Source organism: Mesoplodon densirostris, chromosome 19, assembly GCF_025265405.1.
Source record: "Mesoplodon densirostris isolate mMesDen1 chromosome 19, mMesDen1 primary haplotype, whole genome shotgun sequence".
NCBI classification, from domain to species: Eukaryota; Metazoa; Chordata; class Mammalia; order Artiodactyla; family Ziphiidae; genus Mesoplodon; species Mesoplodon densirostris.
The window spans coordinates 52,825,268-52,841,714 of record NC_082679.1 but is presented as its reverse complement, the minus strand read 5'-3'; the positions used below and the strand labels follow the sequence as shown (position 1 = coordinate 52,841,714).

At 50.0% G+C, this 16,447-nt stretch overlaps 1 protein-coding gene across 4 annotated transcripts in view; it reads right to left on the bottom strand.

The window, feature by feature from the left end:
- The window catches only part of ST3GAL2 (ST3 beta-galactoside alpha-2,3-sialyltransferase 2), a 44,517-nt gene extending 38,393 nt beyond the window's left edge, over positions 1 to 6,124 (bottom strand). For 3 of the 4 annotated variants that reach the window (XM_060084143.1, XM_060084142.1, XM_060084140.1), the window contains exon 1: positions 5,894 to 6,124. The gene's annotated coding sequence lies outside the window, so the exon portion shown is untranslated. The remainder of the gene's footprint in view (positions 1 to 5,893) is intronic. The other variant, XM_060084145.1, reaches the window with a different exon arrangement.
- Positions 6,125 to 16,447: the final 10,323 nt, after the last annotated feature.

Here is a 16,447-nt window from a genome sequence, read left to right as displayed (position 1 = left end):
CATCCCCTTGAAGGAAGAAGCCATTTGAGGATGTTTTTCAACAACTGATAGCAGAACTGTTTGTTTCGTTTTAATGTTATGATTTCACAAATACAAATTTAGCACTGACATCAAAATAAAGAAAAGTTACATTTTTCTCTAGATTTCTCTTGTCCCTGGTTCACCTTACTGCCCATGGTGGAATGCACTGCATTCATAGGTGACAAAATATCACATAGATTTGAATGCTAACAGCTCTAACTGTGGGGAACAGTCCTCTTCACCCCAGGAAGATGACCTTCTCTCTGAGAATCTGTGGAGATAAGTACTCTTCAGCACTGCCTCTCCTGCCCCACCCCAGAGAGGACCCTGTCCCCTCCCTCCCGTTCCTGTAGGAGGAAACTTCCCCAGTTCTCAGCTAGAAAGTTGGGGTGGCCCAAAGCCCAGCCTACGCCCTGGGGCCTTAGGAGAGATCTGCAATGGCAACATGAAAGCGTGATTGACAATATGCTGTGTAATGATTTATGAATAAGCACCAAGAAGTGCTCTAGAATGGCTGCTTAGGGAAACACACAGGCGTCCCTGGTGAGCCCGGCCTAACAGGAGGAAAAGCCTGTTGTCCCCAGAGAGCAGGCAAAGTTCAGACCCTCTCCTTGCAAAATGTCATTTGGAGATGTTTGCCCTAATAGTTAGTGAGGACTTGTTAACAACCATTCTGAGCAGAGAGGGAGGAAAATCTAAAACCTAAGTCCCCAGAGAGCTGGGCCAGGTCCTTTAGTTGGTAAGGGCTCAGGTATTGGGAACACGTGGTGGGGGAGTTTGGGGCATGGGAACTGAGAGTGGGGAAGGGGAAGGAGGAGAAAGGCCACGCAGGTGGAAGTGCGGAGACAGAAGAGATGCAGGCATGTTGAGCCGTGGACAGCAAAGCCCCAGCTGCTTTCAGGATGTACTGGGCCCCTGAAGCTTTGGGGCCCCACCTCCTCAGGGCTGAGGCCCCAAACCTCAGGCACCATGGAGTCAGGAGTAACGAGCTCACCAGGGTTCCATGTGCGCTGTGAGCATCCTGCGTGCAGCTCCTCCAAAGCAAAGGCACATCATCTCCTGCAAACTCTTTCTCCTCCTGACTGCCCCATTTCAGCTAAAGGCATCAACCTCACCACCCAAGCAATGAAGTGTCAGACCCTAGCCAACCAAGTGTCTGTTCCAGAAAATATCTACTTTCACAGTTCTCTAGAATCAGTCCCTTCTTTTCCATTTCTACCGCCAAGTTCCAGCCTTCATTACATCTCACCTGGACCCTATCTAGTTTTCCGTTTCCTCCCTCCCTTCTTTTCTTGTCCCCTTATGACCCAGCCATGCCCTGCTGCCAGCCTGCCCTCTGCCTGCTCAGAAACCTTTCAGAACCAAGCCCTCCCTTTGCTGTCTGCCAATTCGAGTGCTCGTTGAGCACCTTGCTGGACCGATCTCTTGCAGTGTCCACTGCCACTTCTTCTGGGGACTTCAGCTTTTGGATACAGTCTGGGGGGACTGCCTACCATGCCACCAGCCCTTCCCTGGCCAGGGAAGAAGCATGACCCAGCCTGGGCCAAAGAGACGTATCCTCCCTGGGATATGACTCCCAAGCTGTGGTGACAGAATTACAGAGCACAGCTGGAACAGATTTATCCTGGCGACAGTGGTACCCTGAAGAGGCTGGACTTTGGCTCCTGCCTTACCCACTCCAAGACCCTGGAGGGGACTTGGTCCTGAGTCATCCCTCAGACCCTAGGCGTTCCCATAGCCCTCCAATGAAGTCCTTTCCTGCCAAAATCAGCCAAGCTGTTGCTTGTAACCAAACAGGATCTTCTCACTGCTTTTTGAAATACCTCTCCTGTGCCCCAACCAAAGGGAAAACTCCCTGAAAGTGCCATGATGGCCTCTCTCTGCACCTGTTGGCCTGCACCCTCTCCAGCCGGTAGGCACTGCTGGAACTCTACCTGCCCCTTCAGGGCCCAACCCAAAGGCCTCTTCTGAACCCTCTACGTGGATGACTTCCGCCTCCTTTAAACCCACAAGCCGCTGGCTGCCCCTTCTGCCTTCCACTGTGGACACTAGTGTACTTGTCTTATCCCCGTCCCAGCAGACAGTGACTTGGTCATTCTCTCCTCCACAACACCCGGCATAGTTCCAGGCTCAGTAAAATTCACCAGGCTCTGGGGGCAGACAACCCGGAGGACAATTACAGGTTTTCTGGGCAAGACAGACAGTGAGTGACAAAGCACAGGGTGTGCTGTCAGTTAAGGCCTGAGTCTGACTTCCGTATCCTCCACTTACCAGCTGTCTGAGCTTGGGCAAGTCTCGTAAGTTCTGCAAGGCTCAGTGCTTCATCGATGAAAGAGTGACAATAATGCCGACTCCACAACACTGCTGTGAGGATCTGACGAGCTGGCATGTGAGAGCACCTAACCCGGGGACTGGTGAGGAATAAGCACTCAGGGAACAGCAGCCGTTATTCCAGCTCTTCATAGCGACTGGTTTAGCAGACGCTCCATCAGCGGGTTGGAATCAGGAGCCCTGGGCCTGCTGTGTGACCCTCAGTGCATCTCTCTGTTTCTCAGTAACCCCGCCTGCGTCTACATCTGCCTTATCAACCTCCTAAAGGACAACAGGTGGAAAATGCTTGGCAAAGTAAAAGCACAATGTAAGGGGTTCCTCCTGTTTTTCTAAACTTCAGAGATTCCCAGGCATCCTGTCCAGTGTGCGGCATGGCCAGCACCCCAGCCTGCCCATTCGGAGGGACAGGGCAGATGAGTGCCAGGTTTGGCGTCTGCTTCTCCATGTCCACGCAGCCACCTCTTTTCCAAAGCCCTGGGGCCTAAATGTCCTGCTTTTGTGGGGCCTTCTTTCAAATAGCCATAGGGCAGTGACTGCTATGTGGTTACAGGGGGATTGGGAGCTCAGGCCCCACAAGTCACCCCTACCATCAACCTAGCCAACACTGGGCAGCATGAGAATGGAAGGAAAAGGCTAATCCAGGGCAGCTGCCAGAACAAGCCTGGGTGGCGAAGCAAGGTAGGAGGAAATCTCTCTTAAGACTTTACATCTGGGGACTTCCCTGGTGGCGCAGTGCTTAAGAACCTGCCTGCCAGTGCAGGGGACACGGGCGCAAGCCCTGGTCCGGGAAGATCCCACATGCCGCGGGGCAACTAAGCCCGTGCGCCACAACTACTGAGCCTGCGAGCCACAACTACTGAAGCCCGTGCGCCACAACTACTGAAGCCGGCGCGCCTAGAGTCCGTGCTCCCCAACAAGAGAAGCCACCGCAATGAGAAGCCCACGCACCGCAACGAAGAGTTGCCCCTGCTCGCCTCAACTAGAGAAAGCCCGCGTGCAGCAACGAAGACCCAACGCAGCCAAATAAATAAATAAATTTATTTAAAAAAAGACTTTACATCTGCCTGGATTAATCACCCAAGCAACCGTCATGGCCCCAAACCAGTGGTTCTCAAGTGTTATGGCCAAGAAACTGGGCAGAAATCACATCAAATCCTACGCCCCACCCAGACTGCCTGAACCAGAAAACTCTGGGAGTGGGGCCCAGCCAGCTGTGCTTTAAACAGCTCTCCAGGGGGATTCTGATGTCTGATCAAGTATGAGAGATCCTGCCCTTTAACTGCAAGACTCTGCACTTTAACTCAAATTACTGAACACCTACTACGCGCCAAGGACCAAGCCGGGTGGTGATATTTCATAAATGAGGCCACGTCTGAAGAACTTCCATAGTTTAATGGTGGTCAAAATTAAGTACACAAATACACAAGGCAGGATGGGGTATAGAACAAAGCAACGGAATCAGCTTCCCATCCCTCTCGCCAGACTCCACCCCTCAGATCTTCTCTTGCCATGACCGGGGAAAAAGAGAACTCCAGTTCTGGGAAACTGGTCCCCCCATGCTTCTATTTCGGACTCCTCATAATTGCAGGTAGTTTTTTGAAGAAGAGTGATCCTCACCCTGAGGCATGTTTCAGGTCCAGAGGTTTGGCTCATGGGGAAATAGCCCACGAGGCCATACCCAGTGGTTCTTAGCAACTTGGAAATTGGCACTATCTAGGGTTTGGGCTCAGAAAGTTCCTAGAGAGCTGTGAGCATGCCACAACACATCACAACACCGCATTCCCATGCAGGGTCACTCCCTCAGGTCCCTGGCAAGCTCGCACGTGAGTGCAGATGCAGACATAAACACGCACACAGACAGTTGGCCCCCGGCCTCCCTTCCTCCATTCTCAAGTTACAAGGTTAAAGGCGTCCTATTCACAGCCAAGGGGGAGGGATGAGAGAGGGGTGCTGAAGCAGAGAACCATCTGGTTCAGATCAAGATTGCTCATTCAGGACCCCAGCGGAACTCCCAGAGCCTGCCTTCCTGATGGCTCATAGATTTCCCTCCCTCCCCCAACTTCCCACTGGGAAACTGAAGACTGGGCTAGGAAGGGGCGACCCATAGGCAAATCTGCCAAAGGAAGACAAAAAACTGAATTATACACGCAAGTCTCTGCCACCTCTCTGAGCCCTGGCTCCCTCTTTCCTTCAAATCCAGAACACCACGACTAAACTTGAGATCACCACCTACAGTCACTGCATCTTCCTCCACAAAGAGCTCAGGGCACCTAGCAGGCATCCTTCCCTGAACCGGCAAGCCCCTCCAAAGTTAGCAGCAGAAGCAAGATGAGGCTTAGGGGTGTGGTCTCCCAGACTCCTCTTACACCACCATCTCCACCAATGTAGGAGGTTCCCTCCATCTCAGGGGGACGCTGGAGTCCATCAGGCCTAATAAGAGGAAGGGATGATCAACCAGCTTCCAGACCACTGTCCCAAAGACGAGATGGGAGTGTGCGTTACTGGCTAGGATTGACTCACCCAGGGACCCCAGAGTGCCCTGAACCCCCCTCGGCAGCTTTGGTTGAAAGAGGCTGCCACTCCCTTTCCACCACCAGCCCCTCTCTCTCCCCTTTCCCCCCAACACCACCTTAGACTATGTTCTGCAGTACTTTATAAAGCACTGTAGAGTAAGATGCAGGATGGGAGACGGATGCAGTTGGCAAGAAATAAAAATCAAAAGGCTAACTTGAGTAAACGAGCAATAGGTGGGTGACCCTACAGGCAGAGTAGGCCAGAAGTGAAATACAGGAAGGAGGAGGGGGAAACAGAAGTGGGAGAAAGCCAAAGGGGAGACTAAAGTGAGCTCAGCCCAGAGCTGCAGCAGGGAGCTGGAAAGTTTGGTCCCGTCACCTAGGAATGACTGGAGGGAGGAAATGACTCTTCCATGCCAACACATGGGCTCAGACCAGCCCCACAGAACTGGGGCATGGACTTGGCCAAGTTCCTGGTTTACGCCAAGCCTCAGTTTCTCCAAAGTGGGAAGGAGGTCAAGCAGTTAGGTCTCATCAGAGAGAACTGGGCCATTGTGGGCGGCTAGGGGGCAGTGCCAGGTAGGGGAAAGAGGAGAGAGGTGCTGATGGTGCAGAGACATCCTTCGGCCAACAGAAGCGGGGTAGCGGTCTCTCAGTAGTGCACAGGCCAGGAGCGCGCGCGGGGGTTGGCGGCGCGAACTAGACAGTGGACTGAAGTCGGGAGTGGGGCACGGAGCGCTTCCCAGGGCTGGGGCTGGGGCTGGGGGCTGCCACCAAGGAGTGGAACAGCCACGCGTGGGAGCGGCTGGAGGTGCAGAAGCAGAAGGCGGGGAAAGGGGATTGAGGCCAATGTAAGCGGACCCCCGCCCCCACGGGGGAGCCCAGCGCCCCGACCCAGGGGAAGTTGCCAGGGTGGACCGGGCGGGTGTGGGCCGCTGGCCGAGCCAGCTGCCCGCGCAGAGGGGGTTCGGGGCAGAGAGGGGCCCGGGGCGTCCCACATCCCGCCCGCCCTCATCCCGCCCGCGCACCTCAGTCAGCGCCGAGCGCCGCGCGGGCCATACCCGCCGCTCCTGCTGCCGCCTCCGCCAGTGCAGAGAAAGCCGCCGCCGCCGCCAGCGTCTGGACCCGTTATCTCCGCGGCTCCCCAGTCCGCCCGCAGCGGGCCAGTCCCGCCCTTGCCCGCCGTGCCCTCCCCAAGCGAGCAGCCGAGCCGCCGCCGCCGCCTCAGCCCGGCCCCTCCCCCCACCCCAGCCCGGCTGGAAGGGAAGGGTGGGGGCAGGGGGGCAACTGCCCCCTCCCCATTCACATCCTCCTGGTCTGTCCCCTCCCACCTCCTCCTTCACTCCCCTGGGCATGCTGGGATATGGAGTCCAGCCTGCGCCAGGCCGCTAGGAGTGTCCGGCATCCAGAACTACTACTCCCAGAAGATAGCGCGTGAGCCTTAGGGCTTGTGGGCTTTGTAGTTTCGCCAAGGCTCAGGGATTCTACCGCGCAAGAGGGGAGAGGGGGATGGGAGAGCTCCATTCCCAGAAGGCCGGGCTCGCGATGGTGGAAATAGGATGTGGGGTCTGCGATGCCCCGGACCCGGGTTGAATACCTGGATCTCAAGCGAGATGCAAAGCAGCCGAGGATGCCTCTCAGACACGGCTGTGGTCAGCTGCAGCCGAGCGGGACTAGAGGGGAAGCCTCCGGCCCGAGAACCGCGCCCTGGGTACCGTTCCCATTTGCGCTCGCAAAGAGCCTTGACCTGAGGCTAGCTTGGCTTCGTGCCCGGGCTCCGCAAGCTGGAGCTGCGGTGGGGCCGCTGCGCACAGGCGGGAGAAGAGAGAACACCAGGAGCCACGTGGGCGTGTGGTTTTCCCGACTTGGGAAAAAGGGGCCGAGTGTCTGTGGGTTTCCTGGAGCGCTCACCCCCTGGGGCACCATTCTCATTCCAGTCTCACTCTCTGGTTGGTGCCCTTATCTCCCAGCTGTTTAGGGCAAAGTGCACACATTTTAAATATTTTTCCATGTCTTCTCTTAGCACGTGCTTCCCCCAATTTCCAAACCTACCTCAATCTTTTTTCTTTTTTTCTTTTTTTTTTTTTGCGGTACGCGGGCCTCTCACTGTTGTGGCCTCTCCCGTTGCGGAGCACAGGCTCTGGACGCGCAGGCTCAGCGGCCATGGCTCACGGGCCCAGCCGCTCCGCGGCATGTGGGATCTTCCCGGACCGGGGCACGAACCCGTGTCGCCTGCATCGGCAGGCGGACTCTCAACCACTGCGCCACCAGGGAAGCCCTCCTACCTCAATCTTAATGAAGCCCCAGGTTGCCCTCCAAGTTTCATCCCCTCTGGCAGAGGGGAGGCCTGTAAACCAGTGGTTCTCTAACTGGTGTCTATCAGATTCTCCTGGAGAGTTTGTTCAAACACAGCTGACCCATACCCCCAGTTGCTGTTTCTTTAACTCCAGGTGGACATGAGAGTTTGCGTTTCTAACAAGTTCCCAGGTGATGCTGGTTTGGGGAACCACTTTGAGAACTGCTGCTATTGGCGTTTGTTGGCTAGAGTTCTGGCATTGTCCTTCAAGGATGGGCCGGCTGTGGAATAATATTAGCCTCTGAAGAACCAGGCTATAGAAAGCGGGGTCTCAGGCTAGTTTACCACAGAAATGCTCTTTTAAATTTAAATAAATAAATCAGTTCATGAAGTAAAAGGAAAATACTACATGGGCCTGAAAGGTGTTCCAGACGTTAGCCCTTAGCATTCTCTCCAAAGCTGGGAAAGTTTTCTGTTTCAAAGAGGGACGGGTGGGGTATACCTGGTGCTACTCCCCAAGCTCTGGGTGCAAGCCAGGGGTTGAAATCTCAAATCTATACGATAGGGTCAGCTCAGTGGTATCCTATGCTTCTGGGTGTATGATGACCTATAACAGGCCGGAGGATTGAGAGGTGGGGAGGTGGATTCCTGACTTGTCAGGTAGCAGAGAGTGACTCTCACACCTACCCAGGTAGACCCTACTTACCACATGATGTTCTGGGAGCTACAAACCTCAGAAGGGGGAACTTGGTGACCTTCACCCTCAGGCACGATCTCAGACTCTTTCAGCTGTGAGATGACAAATGTTCTCTGCTCCACCAAACTCTAGCAGGCTCCCCTGGGCCCTCTTCTCCATAGGCCTCAACCTTGGCCTATAAAAACTACACTCTTGGGACTTCCCTGGTGGTCCAGTGGTTAAGACTCCGAGCTTCTACTGCCGGGGGCATGGGTTAAATCCCTGTCGGGGAAATAAGATCCTGCATGCCGCGAGGGGCGGCCAAAAAAAAAAAAAAGAAAAACCCACAAAAAAAACCTACACTCTCAACACAAATAATTTTATCCACCCTCCTCCGCCCACATTAAAAGACTTAAACCCAATAACCTAGTTTCTAACACCTCAAGGCCACATCCCCAGAATGACCCTAACCCCCTTTAAACTGCCTGCCAGAGAAAGCTCCAGAATTTACTGTTTGTTCTAGACAACACCTGTAATAAGCTCCCCACCACCACCCCTTTCTTAGAGCTTGTACTAAAAAGGGCTTACAACTGTGACTTCTTCCTGTCCCTTTGAGGTGTATATCAGATGTATATGTATTATGTGTCTTTCTCAAGGACCTGAAAGCCATTCCCTTGAAATGTAATCATTGGAATGGATAGGGCCTCTGTCTCCCAGGCTCTGTGGGTGGGTGGAGTCCTAACTTCAATAATTGCCAGCTAACAAATACAGCTGGCCTAATCAGCATTTACACTGACCAACTCTTTGTAGTTTTTCACTTCCCTGACTCCACGGAGCCCCTGCTCACCTCCCTCCATACTCCCTCATTCTCCCTTAAAAAGGCCCAGTCACCTCTGTGCAAATTGAAGTTGCAATATACTATTGCGATAGTATATTGGTTAAAATCTGTCCTTACTACTTTAACTAGTGCCCGGCTTTGTTTATCTTTGACAAAGTGGGTATGTGCTATGAGTTCTCGGGCCCCAGGCTCTAGCCTTCCTCCCATCCACCAAGGGCCAAAGGGCAAGTTATTGCTAGGTCCTTGGGGAAGTAGCCAAGAGGCCACCAGAGGCATTGGGCCCTAACTAATGTTGACCCTTGAATGCTTTTCTGGGTTTTTTTTTTGGAGTGTGTGCATGTGTGTGTGTGTGTGTGTGTGTGTGTGTGTGTGTGTGTCCCCGTCACAGGCCGTAGAGGGGCTAAGTAATCCACATGCAACCCCATGCTCTGCCCCTAAAACCAGCTGCCAGGCCCTTCCTGTAAGGACTTTGCCTCTGTACCCGAGTCACATGCAATGGCAACATTCCCTCACAGGCAGAAGGTAATTAGCCTTTTTGAATTTACATCCATCTCCCAAAGCTCTGTTAGCAGATTACCCAGGCAGAATTAAGATGTCCTTTCATGGGCAAGACAGACAGACCCTCTCTATCCCTCAACTCCAACAGGAAGCCCCATCATCACCCTGACTACCTCCCAGTTAGATGTCAAATCGGTTTTTACCCATTTTCCCTTGCCGGTTGTGTTATCCTCTCCTCTCCACCCATCCAAACTCTGCCTGACTCTCCAAAGTCTACCTTGAATTTTCCTTCTTCCACAAGGTTCTTCCCAACTGCCTCAGCCTCACAGCCACTGGTGAACATCACCCCTCAGGTAGCACTTGAATTTGCCTCATTCTCTTAAAAGCCTACCTTTGTTGGTGAGCATCCAGAGCAAGGAAAGCAGTGGAACAGGAAGTGAACATGGTGGATGTGAGCACCGGGCTTTGGAGGCAGACAGCTACTAAGTAGCAAGGTGCAAAGTGGAGCTGGCTCCCTCCCTCCCTGCCTTTCTGTTTGACCCATTTGGCAGCTCCCACCCTAATGGCCTGTGTGACCCAGAGCAAGGCACACAGTTCTGTGTTGTGTTAGTTTCAAGTGTACAGCAAAGTGATTCCGTTATGGATATACATGTATTCTTTTTCAGCTTCTTTTCCATTATAGGTTATTACAAGATATTGAGTATAGTCCCTGTGTTACACAGTAGGTCCTTGTTGTTTACCTATTTTATATACAGTAGTGTGTATATGTTAATCCCAACTCCTAATTTATAATTTATAAAACGGTTTTTAAAAGTTTAGTCAGGGGGGGCTTCCCTGGTGGCGCAGTGGTTGAGAGTCCGCCTGCCGATTCAGGGGACACGGGTTCGTGCCCTGGTCCAGGAAGATCCCACATGCCATGGAGCGGCTGGGCCCGTGAGCCATGGCCGCTGAGCCTGCGCGTCTGGAGCCTGTGCTCCGCGACGGGAGAGGCCACAACAGTGAGAGGCCCGCGTAACGCAAAATAAATAAACAAATAAATAAATAATAAATATGTTCATTAAAAAAAAAAAAACGTTTAGTCAGATCTCTACCTCATAGCTAGCTAAAAACCAAAACCACAACAAGGGCTTCCCTGGGGGCGCAGTGGTTAAGAATCTGCTTGGCAATTCATGGGACACGGGTTCGAGCCCTGGTCCAGGAAGATCCCACATGCTGTGGAGCAACTAAGCCTGTGTGCCACAACTACAGCCCACGAGCCACAACCACTGAGACCTGAGCACCTAGAGCCCATGCTCCGCAACGAGAAAAGCCTCGCAATGAGAAGCCCGCACACGGCAATGAAGAGTAGCCCCTGCTCACCGCAACTAGAGAAAGGCTGTGTGCAGCAACAAAGACCCAACACAGCCAAAAATAAATAAATAAATAAGTTTATTTTTAAAAAAAACAACACAACAAAAACCAAGTCAATAGGAATGGAAGAAAATTTTGCAATTTATATCAGGGTAAAAGGCTCATACAAAGTGCTCTGGAAGTCAGTAAGAAGATGACCAAGGAACAACAGGAAATGTGAAAAGAATGTAAACGGACAGTTCACAGAGAAGGAAAGACAAATGGCTGCGACATGAAAAGATGCAAAGCTTCACTCTTTGTTATATCTTGTTGTTGTTGTTTTGGGCCACACCTCATGGCATGCAAGATCTTAGTTTCCCTGGTACCTGTGCCCCCTACAGTGGAAGTGCATAGTCTTGACCACTGGACCATCAGGGGAGTCTGCTTCACTCTTTTTAAAAAAATTGTGCTAAAATACACATAAAACTAACCATCTTAACCATTTTTAAGTGTACAGTTCCGTGACATTAAGTACATTCACATTATTGTACAACAAACACTACCATTTATCTTCAGAACTTTTTGGTTTTCCCAGACTGAAACTATGTACCCATTAAAGGATAACTCCCCACATTTTCCTCTCCTCCCAGCCTCTGACAACCATCAGTCTAGTTTCTGTCTCTATGAATTTGACTATCAAGGCATGTAAGTATGAAGACAATATTTGTCCTTTTGTGTCTGGCTTATTTCACTTAGCATAATGTTCTCAGTGTTCATCCATGTTGTGGCATGCGTCAGGATTTCCTTCTTTTTTTAGGCTGAATAATATTCTTTTGTATGTATATACCACATTTTATCCATTCATCCATTGATGGACACTTGACTTGGGTTGCTTCCATCTTTTGGCTATTGTGAACAATGATGCTATGAACATGGGTTTACAAATATCTCTTTGAGTTCCTGTTTTCAATTCTTTTGGATATATTCCAAAAGTGAAATTCCTGGATCATATGATAATTCTGTCTTTAATTTTTTGAGGAACCACCATAATGTTTTCCACGGCGGCTGTACCATTTTACATTCCCACCAACAGTACACAAGTGTTCCAATTTCTCCACATTCTAAGCAACACTTATTTTCTCAGAGCTTCAATCTTAATAAAAGAAATGCAAATTAAAACCACACTGAGATATCATTTTTCAACCTATCAGATTGGCAAAGATCAAAAAGCTTGACAGCTATCTTGGCAAGTGTGTGGGGAGCAAGGATTCTTCAGCCACTGCCAATGTGGCTGGAAATCCATACAGCCTCTACGAAAAGAGACTTGGTAATATCTTCAAGTTGCACATGCACACACGATTTGACCTAGTAAGTTCTAGGAAGATATCCTATCCGCACATGTTCTTAGTTACATATAGAGATGGATATCTGTTATAGCATTGTAAGAGCAAAGATTAAAAATGATCTAACTGTTGATGATCCAGTTTAAAGATTAAATGAATGGAACTGGGGAAGCTTCAACTGATGGTGTCTTTTGTTATCATTACTTCACTAGATAACAGACTACTGCAGAGCAGAGGGCCGGCTTTTGTAGGTCCAAACAGACCTTCCAGAAATGTTGATTAAATTAATTATTTCTTAGCCTCTGGCAGAACTAAATTGGCAGATAGCTCAGGGAGGTAAAGTGGTTGGTCCAAGGTCTTCCATAGAATGTGTACTACCTATTCCTATGTGTGTACTACCTATTCTTATGTGTGTGCCTATGTGGAAAGCCCACAGGCCGGCACTGTGAAAATTACTGATATAGAAGACTTAGACCCTATCTTCTTGGAGCTTGAAACCTAGTAAAGTACTCTGACAGACTTTAAAAGTGTTAAACTTTTTTTTACAGTCCTTTCAATTATATCAATGGAGACCATTGGTCTGGTGTATAAAGTAAGTCCCAGCTCAGAGAAACAGTTTCTCAAAAGATATACAAAAAGGCAGAAGAAGAGTGCTGATTAAAACAGGAGTCATAGGACTTCCCTGGTGGTCCAGTGGTTAAGATTCCGTGCTTCCATCGCAGGGGGCTCCTGTTCGTTCCCTGGTTGGGGAGCTAAGATCCTGAATGACCTGCGGCTTGGCCAAAACCAGAAGTCATCCCCCCAAAACAAACAAACAAAAACCCCAAACAAACAAAAACATTTCCACCAATGTTCCATGCGCTGGGTCAGCCTTCTACATTATAGTTCCTGTGAGATGCTCTCAAAAAAGGATTCCCTAACCTGTTTGTGAAATGCTTTATAGGTTAGCCTAGAGGTTCCCCATGCATATAGGTATTTTTTTCCTTAGCTGTGTCCACTGAGAAGGCCTGGGAACAGTGACACCCCATTAGCAACAAGCACACTGAGCTTGTCCTGATTGTTTTTTTAAATCGAGGTGAAATTCACATAACATAAAATTAACCATTTTAAAGCATACAATTCAGTGTATTTAGTACATTCACAATGTTTTGTAACCAGTACCTCTATCTAGTTCCAAAACATTTTTATCATCCCAAGAGAAAACTCTGTATCCATTAAGCGATCACCCCCCCATTCTTCCCACCAGTCCCTGGCAACCATTAATCTGTTTTCTGTCTCTATGGATTTAACTATTCCGGACATTTCATATAAATGGAATCATACAATATGTAGTTATTTGTGTTTGAGTTCTTTCATTTTACATAATGTTTTCAAAACTCATCCATGTTGCAGTATGTATTCGTATTTCATTCTTTTTATGGCTGAATAATATTCCATTGTTTTTGTTTATCCAGTATATTGGTTTAAAAGTTGTGGGAAGAAAATAAACCTGTCTACCTTTGTTTAATGGATCTGTACCTCCTCTACAGCAATACTTGTTAACATCCTATAGAAGCATCTTTTGAAAAATACTGCATAAGATATTTGGCAAAGGCAAATCAGGCATTGGGGAAGATGGGCCACTTAATTATAAAGTACACTTATTAGCTCCCCAGAAAGGGTTAACTATTTGGTAATCCTATCAGGTCTGGGTTTTGATTATTTAAAACCATACCAGGGGACTTCCCTGGTGGTGCAGTGGCTAAGGATCTGCCTGCCAATGCAGGGGCCACGGGTTCGTGCCCTGGTCCGGGAAGATCCCACATGCCGCAGAGCAACTAAGCCCGTGCGCCACAACTACTGAGCCTGCGCTCTAGAGCCCGCGAGCCACAAATACTGAGCCCACGCGCCGCAACTACTGAAGCCCGTGCGCCTACGGCCCGTGCTCCGCAACAAGAGAAGCCATGGCAATGAGAAACCCACGCACCACGACAAAGAGTAGCCCTCGCTCGCCGCAACTAGAGAAAGCCCGCGCACAGCAATGACCCAACACAGCCAAAATAAATAATTAAATAAATTTATAAAACCATACCAGGGACTTCCCTGGCGGTCCAGTGGTTAGGACTCTGCACTTCCACTGCAGGGGGCACAGGTTCGATCCCTGGTTGGGGAACTAAGATCCTGCAAGCTGTGTGGTACGGCAAAAAATAAAAGCAAACAAACAAAAACGTATCAGCTGCTTCAATTTCTCCTTGGAAGACCCAGTAGGAGAATTTAATATCCTCTCCCCACTTTCTTCATCCAGCTCCCATCTCTTTGCCAGTCCCCTGGCTGTAAATACTCTTGGTTATATACCTTTACAGGGATGGTTGCACCCATTCCCCTGCTGTTGTGGGTGCTGGCTGCTAATGTCTCATAGATGCACCCTTCTCTGAAGAACTGGTATCAGTCCCTGTGAGCTGCTTTGCCTGGAGATGCCCTCCCTTCCCTACCTCCCCTTGGCCCGCCCACAGTCCATGAATGACTGATGTGGGGTAAAAAGTCCAGCTCCCTTGCTTCTAAGAGGGATAAACCTTGTGATGTATTTTATTTGATTTTATTTTTTTTTTGCGGTATGCGGGCCCCTCACTGTTGTGGCCTCTCCCGTTGTGGAGCACAGGCTCCAGACGCGCAGGCTCCGGACACGCAGGCTCAGTGGCCATGGCTCACAGGCCCAGCCGCTCCGTGGCATGTGGGATCCTCCCGGACCGGGGCACGAACCCGTGTCCCCTGCATCGGCAGGCGGACTCTCAACCACTGCGCCACCAGGGAAGCCCCCCTTGTGATGTATTTTATGCTCCAGAGCTCCCCAGAGGGTCAGACTGAGGCTAGACTTAGCTGAACCGACATCTTTGCTTGGCTTCTTCCCCTGCTCTATCCTGCCTCCCTCACTGCCCTAAGAGATCATTTGCACAAGAATCCCTTTCTCAGGCTCTGAGACTCAACCTAAGGCATCTAGGGAACTCAACCTAAGATATCCCTGTGGGTAGTCCTGGCTTCCAGAGGGATTTCCTGCTACCAGCAGCCTCATATCTCATGCAGGGTCCTGCAGATTGTACTTCCTCCAAGAAGCCTTCCAGACTTGCACCCTTACATTTTGGCAGAATGATTGTTTAATAAGGAAGTTGGATGCCTACTCTGTGCTAGACCCTTTATATGCATTGGCTCATTGAATCCTCCCAACAACCTGGTTAGGCAAATACTGTTGTATTCTGACTGAGGAAGAAAGCTGAGCTCAAAGAATTTGAGTGGCTTGCTCACAGTCAGAAAGTGATGAGAACTGGGGAGGAGTTGTCTGATTCCAAACCCTGTATTTAACCACTAGAATCTACCCTATATTATAGCATCAGAATGTTTTTTCATGGCTCTGTCTACCCCAGACCGTGGGGTGGAGAGCTACATGCTTTTGTGTCTGCTGCTGAGGGCTTTATCTTATTAAAAAGCCTTCTGTGAGTATCTTTGCTAGTGGCCTTGGAGCCACTCCCTACCCGGTCAGCATGCCCGCCCTAGGAGGTGGGGTGAAGCCCTTGGCCTCTGAGCTCCTCGGAGCTGTTTTCCTTGAACCCCCGCCACACTGTGGCTGCAGGCATCCCTGCCGTCCACTCCACTGCAGAGCGGGGATCTGCGTTGCTGAGAACAGCAGCAGTGGGAGGCAGCTCATCTCTTCCCTGGAGGCCTGCTGGGTTCACAGTAGAAGGGAGCAGGTGCTGAATTTGGGGAAGGAGGATGAGACCTGGGCCCAGTGAAGAGGGGGGATGACTCTAGTGGGAGGAGACTGAGAGAAGGAGAGAGATTTGGGGGAGGAGGCAGGGTAGTAGGAGCTGAGCAGGGGACTGCTCTTTATTCAGTCCTTCATTCAACAAATTGTTGGGAATTCCCTGGTGGGCGAGTGGTTAGGACTCCACGCTTTCACTGCCGAGGACCCAAGGTCCGGGGTTGATCCCTGGCTGGGGAACTAGGATCCGGCAAGCCGTGTGGTGGGGCCAAAAAAACCCAAAAAACAAAAAAAAACAAACAATACAAACCCAAATTGTTTTAACCACTTACAATGTCCTAGGCACGTTCTAGTGACTGAGGATACAATAGTGAACAAACCATTGATCCAGCTTTAAGGAGTCCGCATGGGAATAACAACAATCATCATAATAATGGCTAATATTTTTGGAGCATTTACTATGGAGTCAAGAATTTATTTATCTTATCCTCAAAAGAATCTTAGGCATTTGACACTATTATTACCCCATTTTACAGATAAAGACAAGGAGGCAGAATAGCCAAGTGACTGGCCAAGGTTACACAGAGTTAGAGCAGAATCCCTCATCTTCTCTGAGACTGACCGCTTGGGCCTCGCAGGCTCCCTATTAAGGACACTAGATTTGGCAAGTATATTCTCATAAGAAAAATTCAAACAATACAAATAAAGCTCAAGTTCTCCCTGCCTATCCCCATCCCTGGCAGTCTCCACCTCAGAGTGTGCTCCTTCCAGTCCGGCTCCTATCCACATGTACTATATGTCCGCGTACATTATTTTTGACATGAGTAGATTCCCATACATAATGTTCTTTAACAAAGTGTCTTGAACAC